Source organism: Felis catus, chromosome A2 (assembly GCF_018350175.1).
Source record: "Felis catus isolate Fca126 chromosome A2, F.catus_Fca126_mat1.0, whole genome shotgun sequence".
In the NCBI taxonomy this organism is placed as follows: domain Eukaryota; kingdom Metazoa; phylum Chordata; class Mammalia; order Carnivora; family Felidae; genus Felis; species Felis catus.
In genome coordinates this window covers 3,936,063-3,951,943 of record NC_058369.1, presented here as the reverse complement: position 1 = coordinate 3,951,943, position 15,881 = coordinate 3,936,063, and the positions used below count along the sequence as shown (strand labels likewise).

General features: G+C 62.0%; 1 protein-coding gene across 1 annotated transcript in view; it reads left to right on the top strand.

Moving 5' to 3' along the window:
• Positions 1-15,881, top strand: part of PTPRS (protein tyrosine phosphatase receptor type S) — a 95,872-nt gene that overhangs the window by 222 nt on the left and 79,769 nt on the right. The window lies entirely within an intron of this gene.

Here is a 15,881-nt window from a genome sequence, read left to right as displayed (position 1 = left end):
AGTGCAAAAAAACCTGCAGCCGCTCCAGTGGGGGGTCTCGGAGGCGGCGGAGTGGGCAGCGCGCCGGCTTTGTGCCGGGAAAGCCTGCACGGCCATTGTGCTCGGAGGATGCTCCGCTGCAGCCGGCTGCACGCCCAGCCGCTGCGCCTGGCTAGCGGCGTCCGAACAATGCCCCCGAGGGGCTGGGCCGGGGCGGGTAGGGGCCGCGGGGAGGGCTCTGCGGGCGGGGCTGGGGGGCTTCGCCGCGGCGGGGGAGGGGGCTGGGCTGGAATCGCCCGGAGCGCGGCGTTGGAAGCTGCCCAGCGCCGCCGGCTGCACCACCCCGGGCTGCGGGCGGGGCAGAGGCGCGGAGGGGGGGACGCGCGTGTGTGCGGAGGGGGAGCTGGCCCCGGCGGCTCCCGGCCAGGCTCCCCGGGCGGGTCCTGGAGGCAGGGGGCGCTGTGCCGGGGGTGGGGGTGGGGGCTCGCGGGCGCCCCGAGTGGAGACCAGCCCGGGACGGGTGGCTCCAGCTGGGAGCGAGGGCGGACCGGCCGGTGCGCCTAGGGCGGCTGCTCTGCCCGCCGCCCTCGCTCTCCAGTCCCCCTCCCCTGGAGACCTCCGACTCAACACCGTCTCACCCTAGCGCCCTCCGGGCCTCGTCCATCCCTGGGGAGGGGGGGGCCGCCCCTCCGACACCCTGGCCTTGCCCCACCCTTCTGCGGCCCCGGCGCCCCCTCCCAGCCCCCCCCAGGCGGGGCGAGGCTCAGCCCCCAGCCCCAGGGACTCTGGCGGACAGACGGACGGGCGCGCGCACCGGTCCCCGACTTCTCCGCGGCGCTAGGGGCCCCTTGGGGATCCCGGGAGAGGGGAAGCCGCCCCTGGAGCCAGCAGCCCGGGGGGTTTTGCGCGCCCCGGGAGCCCCCTTAGGGGCGGCGGGGGGGGGGGGGGAGGGGAGGTGACGTCATCCGGGGGGGCGGAGCCGTCGGAACCGGGTTAGGGGGGGCTGGGGGGGCGTGCCCTCAGGAGAGCCCCCCCAGAGTTAGGGTGCCGGAGCCCTGGGCGCAGGGGTTTCGGCCAGGTTGCGGCCAAGTTCATTGCTCCTTATGGAAATCTCTCCGAAATTTAGGATCCCCCTTAGCACTCCCTAAATCGTGGACACTTTCCTCCATGAAAACCCCCTAAATCGGAGAACCCCTTCAGCTGTTTTTTTTTTTCCAGAATTCTCAAATCAGCGAACCCTTCCGCAAACTGGGATTTTTTTTTTTCAGCCACAGTTCCTATCCCCCCTCCCCCCCAAATCTGGAACCTCCTTCTTAGTGACCCTTCCCCTTATTTCAAATTCTCCTGTGGTACCGTACCTGTGCCGCTTTTGAGAATGCCCCTTCATCAAATTTCGTCACCCCCTAGGGACCTCATTTCGCAAATTAACAAACCTCCCCAGCGCCTCCAACTGGGGGACACCTCCCCTCCCCTCCCTAGACTCAACTGGGATTCCCCATTTCCCCCACCTCAATCCGAGGGAGTCCCCATTCGGAGCATGGGGTCCTTCTATCACTGGCCAATCCCCCACCCCCCCTGAAAAATTAGCCTGGCCACCCTAGCTAGTGAAGGGGGGTGTCTGAGGTGTCCAGGTTGTGTGTTAACAGTCTAAGCAGGGGACAAAGCTGGAGGGTCCCTGAGAGTCCCAAGGACAGGTACCAGCCTGCTCTGGGCCCCAGCGGCCTCGGCCCAGACTCTGGCCGCCTGTGTTCTGGCTTTCCCTCCGTGTCCCCCATCACTGCTGTTCCTGGGGTGCCGGGGGCAAGGGCCCCTTTTGTTTGGGGCACCCTGCTTCTCCCTCCGTGCCGCCTTCCGCCCGTGAGAAGAGAGAGCCCGTCGGCGCCTCTACTCTTGTGTGATACCAGCCGCTGTTGCTGGAGCTTTTATTAATGGCCGAGGGATTCGGTCGATTCTGCCATTTGCATAACTCCCCTCCCCCTCCCAGGGTCCCTTCCTTTGTGCCCCCCTCCTCCTGCCAATCTCGCCCGCCTTCTGTCCGTCAGCTCTCGTCTTCCTCTGCCAGCTGATACTTTGGCTGCTGAAGGCAGGCAGCTGGGGCTGGGGGCGGCTGCTCACCGCCCCCGCACCCCAGAGCCCACCAACTTGGTCCTGGGTCTCCGGGCCGGAGCCCCCTGCCCCCTGCCCCCTGCAGTGCCCTCCGCCCAGCACCTCTGGCTGCCTTGCTGTCTGTGTGTGTCTCCGTTCTTCTCCAGAAAGCATCCTCCTGCCCAATCCCCTGGGCCTGGGGGGGCACCTTCACCATGACGGTGCACTTCTGCCTGGGGCCTGGGCCCCCCCCAGCCCCCTGGGGGATGCCACCCGCCATCCTCGATTGCCTTGAGAGTTGGTATAATTGGGCTCAGGCAAACAAATCGTCGCGGGAGACCCGGCCTGCCTGGTGAGCTCATGTGCTTTCTATTCCTGCCACCCCAGCCGATGACATCGGCCCCCCAGGGGGTGAGCGGGGCTGGTGCTGTCACGCCAGTGGCCTGGCCCACCCGCCACCCCCTGCAGGAGACAGGAGACGGGACGGACATTCTGGCATGGCCGGGTATGGCCTTGGAGGACGCTGCCGGGGTGGTGGCTGGGCCCCTGGGGGATCCCTCCTCTTCCTGGGTCCCTTCGGGGGGGGGGGGGAGGCGGTGCAGGGAGAGGGTCCCTGAGAGCCAGGCACCTGCCTGCTGCCCGCACAAGTCATTGCGCGTTGACCGTGCTTCTGTCCCTGTCCCCTCCAGCGGAGATTCTGAGCGCCTTTCTTGTTTCTCTGCTTCCCAGGGGATTCCAGGCGTCTTCACGAAATGTCTGTGGGTCACAGGTGGAGACTTAAGGCATTTCTCTCCCAACACTGGGACCGTAGCGCTGGACCGGGGTGTTGGGGAGCAGGTGCAAGGGAGGAGCTCCCTGGACCTCGGGGATATAGCGGTAGCATCTGGGTGGGCATTTCTGGAGCCATCGCTGCCCATCTATTTTCTCTCTGGGTCACCCCGTGAGGAGCTTGGGGGCTGTGCCTGGGGTTCCCAGGCGTGACTCGGGGCATGACTCGGTTTCCCCGCCTGCCTTCTGGGTCAGCACTGGGGAGCGTGTCACAGGTGTTGGGAGCACAGCCCTCACCTCCAGCTGCTGCTTCCTGGAGGCCGGTGCCCGGAGACCTGTGGCTTTGCTGACTACTCCAGCAGCCGTGTGGCCCCACCGATGGTCAGTTAGGTGGCCCGGGAGGGACGAGGGGCAAGGGATGCGTGGGGACGACGCAGCTCCAAGGCACAGTGTGGCTTTTTCACAGAAGCCCTGCATTCACCTGCTTCCCGTGACTTTAGTACAGTCACCGCGTGCTTGACGGGGGGGGGGGGGGGGGGGGGGAGACAGGGGGACATTTAGAGGGTTCGGGATTGGGAGGAAAACCCTAAAAATAAAGGTGGATATTTATAAACCCGGCGGGTTTGGGGGATAATTGACAAACCTTAATGTTTTCAACTGAGAGCGATCCCCCACCCCCCCCCGCCACCCTCCACTGCATTAGTTCCATTTGCGAAGTCATTCGGAGCCCGCGGAAGGTTCTTGAAGTGGAGTGGACTCCGTGGGCGAGTGGCGGTCCGTGGTCCCTCTCCAGAGGTCTCGTGCTTCTGGAGGGAGACTCTTGTGCTGAGATGCCAGGGTCCCCAGCTCTCCTGTGCAGCCCCTCCCACGGGCGGGCACCCCCTCTCCCAGGATTTGCAAGGAGGAGGCCACCCCTCTCCAGCGAAGGTGGCTCAGACCGCCCTTGCTCTGTCCTTCCTCTCAGCAAACGATTCCCCGGGTCGGGTAATGGGAGACACCCCAGCTGCCAGCCGGGCAGGGTGGGCCCAGCCTCTGGTGGGGACAAGCAGGGGACGAGATGAGGGCATCGCGGTCCTGCCCGCATAGGATTCCCCGTGCTGATCGGGGCCATGGACAGGTGTCGCACCTTTGCCGGCCCCGGGGGAGGATGAGGGTTACGGGGCTTTTCACACGTTGGGAAAATTTTGTCTTGTCCTCCCCTGGCTTTGGTCGGGCACCAGAAAGCTGCCTGCTCGGCTCGCAGGGTGGGGAGCACGGGGTGCTGGCAGAGGGTTAAGGGTCAAGTGCACACTACCCCGTCACGGGCAGGAGGGACGGCCTAGAGACAGGGACGCCCTAGCTCTGAGCTACACAGGAAGCCCAGACGCCTGGGTCTCAGCCCTGGGGTCCAGGTTGTTACCCCCACCCCCACCCCCCCACCCGCACCCAGCCTCCTGGAAGCCCGAGCCGTCAAGTGTAGTATATGGGGTTTTTTTTTTTTTTTTAAGGAAAGAAAAGACACTCAAGAAAAAAAAGGAAAAAAAAAAAAAAAGAACCCCGACGTACCATTTATTTCTGTCTCGTCTCTGGCTGATATTTCAGAAGCGTGGGGGGGGGTTGTGCGTGGGGAATATGAAAAATCAATTGGCTTACACTTCTGCAAAGGCGAAAATTAACGAGCGGGCGGGCGTGACTCATGGACAGGGCCTCACCTTTGCACTGCCACATTTTTGTCTCTCCGTACCCTCCTCCGACGAGACGCTGGTCCCCCACCCCTTCCGGGGGGCGGGGGGGGGCCTGGCCGGGCCAGAGGTGGGCTTGGGGGGTGGGGGTGCTGTTCCGGGCTCCCGCGAATCCCCTTTTCTGTCCCCGGAATGCAGGCCAGAGGGGTTCCGTACCTGAAAATACACCGGGTTTTTGTCTGGCATTGTGTTGCCTTTCACACCCTGGTGTCCTCGGGTGTGTGTGTGTGTGTGTGTGTGTGTGTGTGTGTGCGTGTGTGGGCGGCGGGGTGGGGGGTGTCTCGGAGCTTGGGTTCCTGGATTGTGCCTCCTTCTCCCTTGCCTTCACTGGGGTTGAATCCCCAGTGTGTCTTTTTTTCAAGGGGCCCATTTTGTCCCCAGCTCCCTGGGTGGTGTTTGCGGCTTTTGAGTTTTATGTGTGTTTGTTTAAATCTCTGCTCTTAGCCTCTCTTAGGAAGGCCGGGAGTCTCCTGTCCCACCGGGGGAACCGAAAATCCCACCTTTTCCTGCCGGGTTCCCTCCTTCCTCTGTCCCCCCTGCGTGTGGCCTCGCCTCTGCCCCTTCACCTGTCTCCGTACGGGAGCCTCCTCGCTTGCAAAAGGAGGTTCTGCCTCTGGCTCCGGGGTCCTGACTTGTGCCCCCGCCCCTGTCCTGCTGGATCTGTGCAGACTTGCAGGTTGGTTGACCTCGCTCTGTTCCTTCCGCCTCTAAAATCGGGACGATCATAGCCCGCTTCGCGGCGAGCCGGGGACATGAGATGCTTCGGGTAAAGTACCTCCCTCGGGTCTCGGAGGGGACCCTTGCTGGCTGTGTGGGTCCTACAACACCAGGACCCCGTGTGGCACCACGGCCTCGGCCCCAGAGGCCCAGGACCCTCGGACGGAGGCAGGCTGCGTGGAGAGGGGCTGGGAAGATGCTCTATTGTCGTGCTGTCGCCTGGGTAGTAATTCAGGGGTTCTGGGGAAGCGAGGTCGACGCGTCTGTGTGTGTATAATTTAATGCCGCTTATAATTAACCCCGTGATCAGCAAATGAGGGGATGTCGGGGGGATGATAATAGCCGCCCCGCCTGATTTGGAGCGGATTCCCGCGCCAGGCCCTTTGCTGAGCAAGCATTATCAGGAGCGTCCTCGTCCCCTTTAACCTCCCCCCCGCCCCCCGCCCCCGTTAGTGCGGTTTTCGTGCTCAGAGCCCCGTTTTGCAGAGGGAGAAACTGAGGCACAGGAAGGTCTTTCGCTGGCCTGAGGTCGCACGGAGGAGCGACACAGCAAGGAGTCTTTGCCGGGGCCAACGGATGCTGGAACCCGAAACCTCAACTCCCGGGGACAGGCGGCTGGCTCTGCCCAGTTGTCAGAGAAGTGATGCTGGTCCACCTGCTGGGGCACCTGGGAGACGTTAGGGCTCCTTCCTGGGAGGGTGAGAGCGCAGACGCGGGACTGGGGCTCCCTGGGGCCCGCATCCCCGCTCTGGCTGCGTGACGGGGGCCAGTTACTCGATTCCCATTTGCCGTTGTCTCCTCTCTACAGCGGAGGATAATTGGTACCCGTCGTGCGATGTCGTTGGGGGAACTGGGTGGGTTAATACGGGTAAAGCAACGCGTTGTCACGTGGCCAGACCTGCCTGGCAGGGGCTTCCCAGCAGCCCCTCGATGGGGTCCAGCACGGGAGACATGTCAGGATGACTCAGTCCCTGCAAACTGGGGCGTTCCCCGTCACTGGCTGCCTAATCAAGGCCACCCCACCTCTGCGGCAGGACCGGAGGCGCGGGAGGCCCGGCCAGGCAGGCGGGGAGGGCAGGCGGCTGCCTGGGGAGGCTCTGAGACCCCAAGTGGTGGCCCCCTCCCCTCCCATCGGCTTGCAAAGCCCGTGGCGGGTCTGAGAGAGTGCCCAGGGAGAGGTCTTGGCTTTGAGGGCCGCCCTGGAAAGGGGTCACTCTGCAGGCTCGGGTGCAAGAGCGTGCATTCATTCATTCATTCATTCACTCACGGGTTCATGCATTCGGCGAGTAGTTGTTCAATGCTGGCCGCTGGAGAGCCCCCGAGCCAGACTCTGGGTTCGAATTCCAGCTCTGAGATCTCCGCGAGGGACGTCGGAACTAAAATCTGCCCCGCTGACCGAAAGCCCTGTGTACCTTCTTTGTCCTTTTTTGTTTGTTTGTTTTAAAGAAAAGCAAATTAAATTTAAATTCTGGGGATACAGCAGTAAACGAGGCAGTCTCGAGGTTCCGTGTTCCTTGGACCCTGCAGTTTACTGGGGGAGACTGAGTACTTAAATAAACAAGAAAAAGACCTTTAAACAAGCGTGGCCAGAGGTTGCTGGACGTCCCCGAGAGCTTGGGCGTGAATGTCACTCCCAACAGAGACCTGGGAGCTGGGGAAACACCGTGTGAAACAGCTGTCCCGCTGAGGCCCAGAGAGGGAGAGGAGCTGGCCCCGGACACACAGCCACCCACACCTGACTGCAGGGACATCTGACTGTCAGACTCACTCCAGTCCGGAGCAGGAAACTGAGCCAGGAAGGCGGGTCAGGCATGTCCTTCTCAAACCCCAGTGCCCATCAGGGCTGGGCAGGTGATGCCTCTGGGTGACGTGCACCCGGCAGGGCCCCCCCCCCCCCGCCGGCCCCAAACGTCTCCACGGCCTGATCTCCTGGCTCTTCTGAGAAAAACCAGAAATCCCGATTTTACGTGACATTTTGCATCCTTGGACCATTCCTTTCCTTAAAACACCTCCGCTTGCCGGTCGTGACCTCGACCCTCGTTTGCTGTGCCTCAGCCTCGGTTTCCTGGGAGGCAGTGCGGGGGTCAGAGTCACCGCCACCTGGCAGGGTTGAGAGGCCCGGGCGAGATAACTCGCGGGGGAGGGCTGAGGGCCGCCCGGGCCAGCGTTCGCGCTCGATACACGTTGGCTCTGATTATATTAATATCGGTCATGATGATAAACTTGACTTAGATGAAATGCCGTGCAGAGAGGGAGCCGGCTTGTCCCGTGGGGCAGAGCTGTGAATTATCTTCTGGCCACAGGACCCGGGGCTCACGCTCTCATCTTTTCCGGAACATACCTGTCTGGTCTGGGGCCGGGCCATTGGTCACCAGCGTCATTTGCAGGGTTTATCGTTCGTAACTCGCGGATCCCGGGCCGTGTCTGGGGACATCTGTGATCGTCAGCACTGGGGGTGGGGGGCTCCTGGCACTGAGTGCGTGGGGCCAGGGATGCCGCTCGGCTCCCCCCCCCCCAAACAGGGTCCAGACGCCCCCCTGAATGATCTGGCCCTAGCTGTCAATAGCGCTGAGGTTCGGAAACCGTGATTCATGCCCAAGACCTGTGGCGGCGGGGGAAATGAGGCAGGACGGCCGTTGGCGTGCCCGTGACCGCCAGCCTCCTACGCTCACACCATCGTGCTGGGACTGCTGATGGGGCCCCGCCGCACACCTGTCCCGGCCCCACTTGCCCAATTGATTTTCAGAAGCGGGTAATTGCCCCTGACGTATGGATTCTGGAAAGCGTGGCTGGCGGGGGTTCCTGGCTCCGGCACACGGAGGGGCGCCCCGTCCAGGCCTCTTTTCTGCTGTTCCACCTGGCCCTGGGAGCCTGGACTCTGCCCTCACCGGGAACGGCTTCTGGAGGCCTGAACACTCTTGAGTTGGAATCGTCACGCAGTCCCTCCCAGCTGGCTGAGGCGACCCGTGACTCCCTGCACCCTGAGCCTTGACTTTCTCATCCATAAGATGGGGGTGCGTCTTGCCCTGCTGTATCACGGGGATTAAATGGTGTCGTGTTAACATCGCAGCGGGGACCCAGGTTGCACCCATAGGGGCTGTGCGGCTGTGCCCTCCCGCCCCGCGACTTCACGAGGAATCAGGGCAGGTGAGCACACAGCCCCCAACCTGCGACTTCCCAGAAAACCACAGCAGAAAGGAAACTGCCCCAACAGGCGTTGAACGCCCCCGTGCAGCCCGCGCCCTGCACCTGGCCTCTCTCCGGCTTTGCTATTTGCTCCTTGCATCCTGAGAGTGGCCCTAGAAGGTAGCAGCTGTCGCCCCATCTTGCAGATGGGGAAACTGAGGCACGGGGTGGGATGAGACACCGGAAGGAGTGGAGCCTCTTCTGGGTGGGGGCTGCCTGTCGGGCCGCAGGCAAGCAGGGGCGTCACTCCTGTGCAGACCAGGAAGGTCTGCCCTCGGTTTAAGTCTCCTGCCGGTGTCCCCAGCGCCCTCACGTTTGCTTCGGTTGTCGTTTTATGCTGTCTGTCTGCCCCTTCCGGAACGGGCGCTCTACCAGGGCTCTCCTTGGACCAGCCCGCCTGGCTTTCGGGAGCCACTGCCGTCTCCCACTCGTGTCGGCGTGTCCCGTGGCCCAGATCGCGCAGGTCGTGGTGGGGGAGGGCCCTGCGTCAGCAGCTCCCCGGGCAGGGAGGCCAGGAGAGCAGGTCCCCAGGGCGGGTGCTGTGTGACTTCCTCCAGTTGCTTGCCCTCTCTGAGTCTCTACGTGTCTGAGATGTCTGGCCCCGAAGCAGCCATGGGCGGCTGTTGAGATCCAGGGGTCCTGAGGATCGGTGTCAGGGGGCCAGGGGGCCCCGAAACAGTCTGTGAGGTTTCTTATCTTACCTTCCTGGGGAGAAGGTAAGAAGCCCAAAGGCCAGGGATCCCCCAAAGTGCCTTGTAGCGGGGCCAGGTGATTTTAAGACTCGGCCAGCCCTGATGTGCCTTTGAGACTCTGCGTGTGTGGCCAGACGGGCAGAGAAGTTGCCCCGGAGCCCCCTGGAACAGGCCGAGCTTTCGTTGGGGGACCGTGTTTGGCGTTTTAGAACCTGCATTCGGGTCTTGGCTTGGCCCCGTGAGCAGCATGTCCCTGGGCTGGGCTTTCTGTTCCTCGTCCATAAGATGGGAGAGTGAGACGGTCTCTTGGGAGGTTGGAAGGGTCCCTGCTGAGCGTGTCTGGAACGTGCTGGTGCGTGTAGGGCCCCCCGGGGAAGCGGCTCCCGGCATCGTCCGGAACCATATGGTGATGATTAATGGCTTGTGGCAGCAAATCGGGGGACCTGCACACAGAACTTTGGGGAACAAAAGCTTTGGGGCTGCTGGCAAGCGCTTGGGTCCGCGTCTGGCTTCTCCCAAGGATGTCAAGTCATGTCTGGAGCCTCCCCGCCGCAGGGCCCAGAGCCGGTGGCCAGCCCGGGGCGGACGAAAGCACCTGTCATGCTGACCCTGCGACTGATGGGGGCACGAGGCTACCCCAGGACCCCCCTGAGCCGCAGTGGGGAAACCCATCGCGCCAGCGTGGCCATGGGCCTCGGAGGCCTTGGGGGGGTCAGTCCTGACCTTGCACGAGGCCCCTGGACTCCCTGGCCAGTGCTCTGCCCGGCACCCCCCAAATTTCAGCCACCCACCGTCGTAATATGTACCTCTCGCTGCGGCTGCCTGGTCCTCCTGACGACCTGATAGTTTTTTTTAAACCTCTCTCTTTTTAAAGCTTAAAAGAGAAAACTATGTCTTACTCTCGTGAACGGGAACCTGATACGTCCTTGACATAAGTAGGTGAAACCTTAAAAATAAATGTGAGAGTAAAACAAAACAAAACAAAACAAAAAAAGCCAAAAAAACAAAGCAAGAAAAAACCCCCGACGTTAAATTATCTTGTTGCTGCTGCAGGCTTAGAGCAGAGGCCAAGGGTTACTGAGGCGTTAAAGCCGCGTTAGCACCCACCGGAGACTTCACCCCTCGGCGGGCTGGAGGGAGCCCGGGACGGAGCGGCCCCCTTGCTGGTTGTGTCAGTGTTACCGAAGGCGGTGGACCTGTGTGTGTTGGGGGGGGGGGTCCCCCCCGGCCGTGCGGGGCGCCTGGGTCCCCTCCCACCTTCCTTCCGACCAAGATGCTTGGACTTCCCCGTGGCATCCAGGGTTTTCTTTCCCAGCGGCCTGGGGAGAAGGTTCCTTCTCCCTGAATTCAATTAATGAGCCTATTACAAACTATTTATTTTCCCTGACAGTTGTTTACTGGGGAGAAGGAGATGGGTTGGCCCAGCGGCCTCCCCGGGCAGGCAAGAGCCACGATGGCGGACGGCAGGTGCCTCGGGCCCTGGCGTTCAGGGAGCACAGACCGTGGGTTGGGGTCCTGCCTTTGGGGGGCTGTGAAGTGAAGGATCTGAACTTGGGCTCTGGCCGCTGTTGCCCACCTTGGAGTCTTTGGGGAGGCAGACCCAGGGGTGAGTGAAAATCATCCCGGCTTGGAGGCCGTGGAGGCAGCCGGCTGGCCCTGGGACCTCCCTCTTCTTCCCCCGGGGCTGAATTCTGATGCACCGGTTGGAAACCTGAGAGCTGACCCCCTCGGGCCACACACGTTCGTCGTGGGGTCTCTCCATATCCCTTCTCCTCCCCTCCTTGGCAGTTGAACTCCTCTATGACTTATCTGGGCACATGGCCACCTGGTGGGAAAAAAGCAAACAAATCCCTTCCCAGCACACCTTGCAGCTGGTCTGCGCTACGTGATTCGGATCTGTCCGGTGGGATAAATGAATGGAATTTCCTGGAAATGCCATCGAAGGGCGTAGCACATGCTCCCTTCTTCCTCCCTAACCCCCCACCAGCTGGAATATAGAGGTGATGGTAGGCATCCAGGCAGCTATTTTGGCCCAGGAGGCAGGTATCATGGATGAGAACGGAGAAACAAACCGATGAAGGATCCTGGGTCCCAAACATCGTGAGGTGGGCCCCCTGGCCTTTAAAGGCCACCCTGGGAGCTTCCTTTTATATAGGAGAGAAAGCACGCCTCTCCCGCAGCCCGGCTTGGTCCTAATAGGGGTAGCATGTGAGCCTCCAGACACAGTGCTCTTTTCTCTATCCTTCAGGTCTCCGCTCCCTGTTAAGTGAGGCTTCCGTGCCCTCCCCGTTATTATCTGCACGGCGGTCGGTAAAATTATCATTTGCAAAGCGTGGCCTGTCCTCTGCCGCCCATCTCCCCCCGTGACCCCCTCTGCTTTGACGGGAGCTCCTTGCCGTATGTATCTTATCATCTGCCTCCCGCTCTGGCCGGGGCTCCTCGGGGGAGGCGTCTCCTCCCTGGTGGCCACAGCAGCCAGTGAGCACACAGTAGGGCTCAGCGCACGGGTGTTGCGTAAACAGGTCTCTCTTCCCGGGGGGGCGAGAGAGGCAGGCCTGAGGCTTCCCCAGGAGGCCGATGGCCGTGGCCCAAGCTCTCCCCTGTCATCTCCGCCCCCCAGAGTCGGCGGGTTCACTGGCAAGTTGGTCCCAGCGGAGCTCCTGATCCTTCCTCCCGCCCCCGCCCCCGCGTTCTCACCTCGCCTCCAGAAATAGCCCCTTTAAAATAGCCGCGTCCTCGGTTCCTCTGCCTGCCCACGGTGGTGACGCCGTGCTGACGGGCCGGCCTCCTTATTGCTGTGGGATTTTTAAAAATATGTTGGTGCTCGGTGTTTTTCCTCCCTTTTATGCCTGAGGATGCCCAGCCATCCACAGGGCCGCTGTCCCATCCCTGACACCCGTCCTATGGGCTGTGTGCTGCGTGGCCCTGGGGACACTCCCTTGAAGCGTATGTGTGTGTGCGTGTGTGTTTTTGGAAAGGGGACCTATCGGGGTTTGGTCACAGGGTGGGACCTTTCGGGGCCTTGGTTTTACCCGCCTGTGGAATGGGGGCGTCACGGTAAGGACTTAGGCAGAGGCCAAATCTCTCTGTGCCTCAGTCTATCCACGTGGAAACAAGATGCCTGCGGGTGTCCCCTCGGGGCCCGGCCCACGGTGGGTGTTCTCGAGATGTGAGCCAACCTCGTGGTATTCAGCCCCTCTGAAATGACGCCCGCCACCCCGCGGAGGGGAGGGTGTGGTGTCAATGTGGCACGAGCTCTGTACCTGCCACTCCCGGGAACCTTGGGGAAATCACCTCCCCCCTCAGGGACTCAGTTGTCCTCATCCTTTAAATGGGCCCATCCCGCTGGCTCGTCTGTCAGGAGGCAGCTGGGAGAGGCGCCTCCCCCGCGGTTTCCCCTCATCTCCCGGCCGAGTACACAGCCAATGCTCCGGAGACGTCACGGACCTCTTCCTGCCATGTTTACTCTCGTCATCGACTGAGACCGCGTAGACCGTGGTTAGGAACCGGACTCGAGGACCAGATGGCCTGGCTTTGAGGCCCAGCTGCTGCTTTCTTGCTGTGACTTCGCTTCTCCCAGCCTCAGTGTCCTCCTCTGCAAAATAGGGGTAGTGGAGACCCTCCCCTCCCTGGGTCCCTGGAGGGGGGGGGGGTCCGGTGAGTTAGCAACGGAGAAACCCTAGGGCAGGGCCGGGCTCAGAGTGAGGGCCATCTCGCGCTTTTGATAGTACGTCTTTCCGCTGAATGTCGGGCGCCTTCCAAGTGCTGGCTGTGCCTGGGAACGGGATGAGGGAGGTAGACGCTCCTCCAGTCTGTCTGTCGGTGTGTTTGGCTTCCAGGCCCTGGCTCAGCCTCCGGGCCCTGCCTCCCACCGGGCAGGGATTATGACGCCCGGAGGGACGTGCCCGGCCCGGGCCGCAGGCACCGTGGGGGCCGCCTCTGCTTCCTGCCCTGTTCAGCAGGTGTCGGGCTGCCGGCTCAGGAAAGGGCAGGGGGCAGAGTCCGGGGATGGCTCCCGCACGGGGACAGGAAGGGCCCCCGCCCGCGAGGAGGCGTGGAAGCTTCCGCTGGAGGCTCGGCGGCTGGTTCAGCGGCGGCCGCTGCCTCCCTCACACCTCTGTCCTCCGGTCACCTGGCCGAGTTTCTGGGACACCTACCGGCCGCTGGGTTCTCTTCGGGACCCAGCAGGGGAGGAAGCACCTGCCTGGGTGGGACTCACGGTCCGATCGGGAAGACGCTAGGAGCCAAATAAAATACTCGTCGTGTTAGGTGGTGATGAGAGAAAGCAAGGAGAAAAGGGGATTTGGGAGTGAGGGATGAGGGTTGTCATTTTAAATGGGGTTGTGGGGACAGCTTCACTGAAGAGGGGACAGTGTGAAAAAGCCCTGATGGAGGTGAGGGAGGGAACCAAGTTGCTCTGTGGGGGGGAGAACGGTCTGGCAGAGGGCACAGTCTGTGCAAAGGCCCTGGGGCAGGCAGGACCAGGCCTGGTGTATTGGAGGAACAGCCAGGGGGCCTGTGCGGCTGGAGCAGAGTGAGCTCTGGGGAGAGCAGGGAGGGGACAGGGCCTTGGGGACCTCAGGGAACACTTGGGTTTTTGCCCCCAGAGAGATGGGAGTCCTGGAGGGCTGTGGGCGGAGGACGGTGGGGGGGGAACCTGACTCCGCTTCTCACGGGCGCCCTCTGGAGGCGGCCGCCGGGAGGGCGGGCTGGGAGGGGTGACGTCTGAGGTGGCTCAGGCGGGAGGGTCCGGCTGCTGGACCAGGCGGAGACGGAGGAGCGGGGACAAGTAGGCAAATTTGGGACAGAGTCTGAAGGCAGGCTTCGTGGGTTTCATTGTTACGACAGCTCTGGGAGCGACGCTTCTAGCCATTCGACGGGTGGGAGCGCTGAGACCCAGAGAGGTCGGGGCATCTGCCCGGCGTCACACAGCTAGGTGTCGCCTGGTGGCCGGCTGGCCTTCCCGGCCGACTCTGCCGGGCCCGGCTGGGGTGCAGCAGGTTCCAGAGCCCTTGGCAGCCATCGCCTTGTGCTAATTTATAGATCGGCCACACGCATTTAAAGGCTTGTGTGCGTCTGAGTTCTCTTACCTGAGACGCCGGCCGGGGTCCCTGCCCCGTCCGGTTGTGGGAAAATACTCGGTAAGTGCTGTCAGCTGCGTGAACGCCCTCTGTCGGGCCTGGACTCAAAGTCTGCCCTCACCGCCTACTCAGCTGTGTGACCTTGCGGCTGTCGCCTGCCCTCTCTGAATTCTCCTTTCCCGTGGAATCGGACTCCGCTGTTCGTTCCCACCAGGGATATTTGTTGCGTGCCTGCTCCGTGTGCCGGGCAGTTTCAGGCCGAGGGGCTCTTCCTGCCTTGACCCCCGCAGCCCCCCGAGGGTCGGTCGACAGAGCCCAGGGTTCGGGCCCCGCGAGGGTGGGTAGGAGCCCGCCAAGGGAGGGGTGTCGGCCGCTCAGAGGTCAAACCCCACGGCGGTCATCCCGTGGAAGATGCGAGGCCATGGGGCTTGGAAGCAGAGACCGGCGCTGTGTGCGAACCCCCAGCTGGACAAGTCCAGGGGGGAAGGCGATTCAGAAGAGCCGGGCTCGGGACCTGAGTCTTACGTTTCACTGACGCTTCCCCCTTACGGAACAGCATCCCCCCGTGCCTGGCGCTGGGCCTGGCCACAGCAGGCGCTCACTCAAGAGGTCACGGTAGATGTCAGGTTAATGGGTCCATGCTAGGCATTCAAGCCAGCGGGCACGTGATAGGTGCTCAGTAAACAGGCGCCGCCCTCTGTCCCTGATCTGGATGATGCCATGTGGGCGTCACTTTGGGGTGACTGCATTCTGAAAGGCCGGAGGCCCAGAGGTCTGGGTCTTTCTGAAGTCCTACAAGAAGTTCTGCTGAGTGGGGATAACCTTCAGGGTTTCTCTCTCCGCCTCGGCTCAGCCTCAGAACTGATGAGGCTCCGTTATCAGGTGGACGGCGAGCCTGCAGCCTGAAAGGAGAAAGTCAAATCGAACACATTATTAAGAAAGCCAGTGAACCGATTGGCTCTTGTAACCGAGAAGGCTGATGTCAGAATAGCCGAGCTGCAGGCATGGCTTGATCCAGGTGCTCAAACAAGGGGTCTTCTTTTTTTTTTTTTTAACGTTTATTTATTTTTGCGACAGAGAGAGACAGAGCATGAACGGGGGAGGGTCAGAGAGAGAGGGAGACACAGAATCTGAAACAAGCTCCAGGCTCTGAGCAGTCAGCACAGAGCCCGACGCGGGGCTCGAACTCACATACCGCAAGATCGTGACCTGAGCCCAAGTCGGACGCTTAACCGACTGAGCCACCCAGGCGCCCCAAGGGGTCTTCTTCTTTAGGTGAAAAAAAAGCGGAGCCAAGTTGCTCAAGCCACTTGCCTGAGGCCACACAGCCGGGAGGAGACTGAGCCACAGGTCAGACTCCCCTTGCTCTGAACCTAAAGCGCATGGCTTGCGAAGGTTGTCCCAGCCACTCCGTGTCGCAGATGGGAAAACCTGAGGCTCACAGAAGGGAAATGGCTTGCGAGGAACAGAGCCTGGGATTTGAATTCACGTTAAAACCCAGGGTCTCAGACCTCCCGCCACGTGGCTCCCCCTAAACCACAGGGTCAGTGGTGGATCGGTCCAGCCGAGGCGGGGAGAGAGAACAGGCTTGCCAGGGGCCACGCTGACCTTGGGCCAGCTCTCCCCTCCCCGCCCGCGAGGCGCCCCCTCGC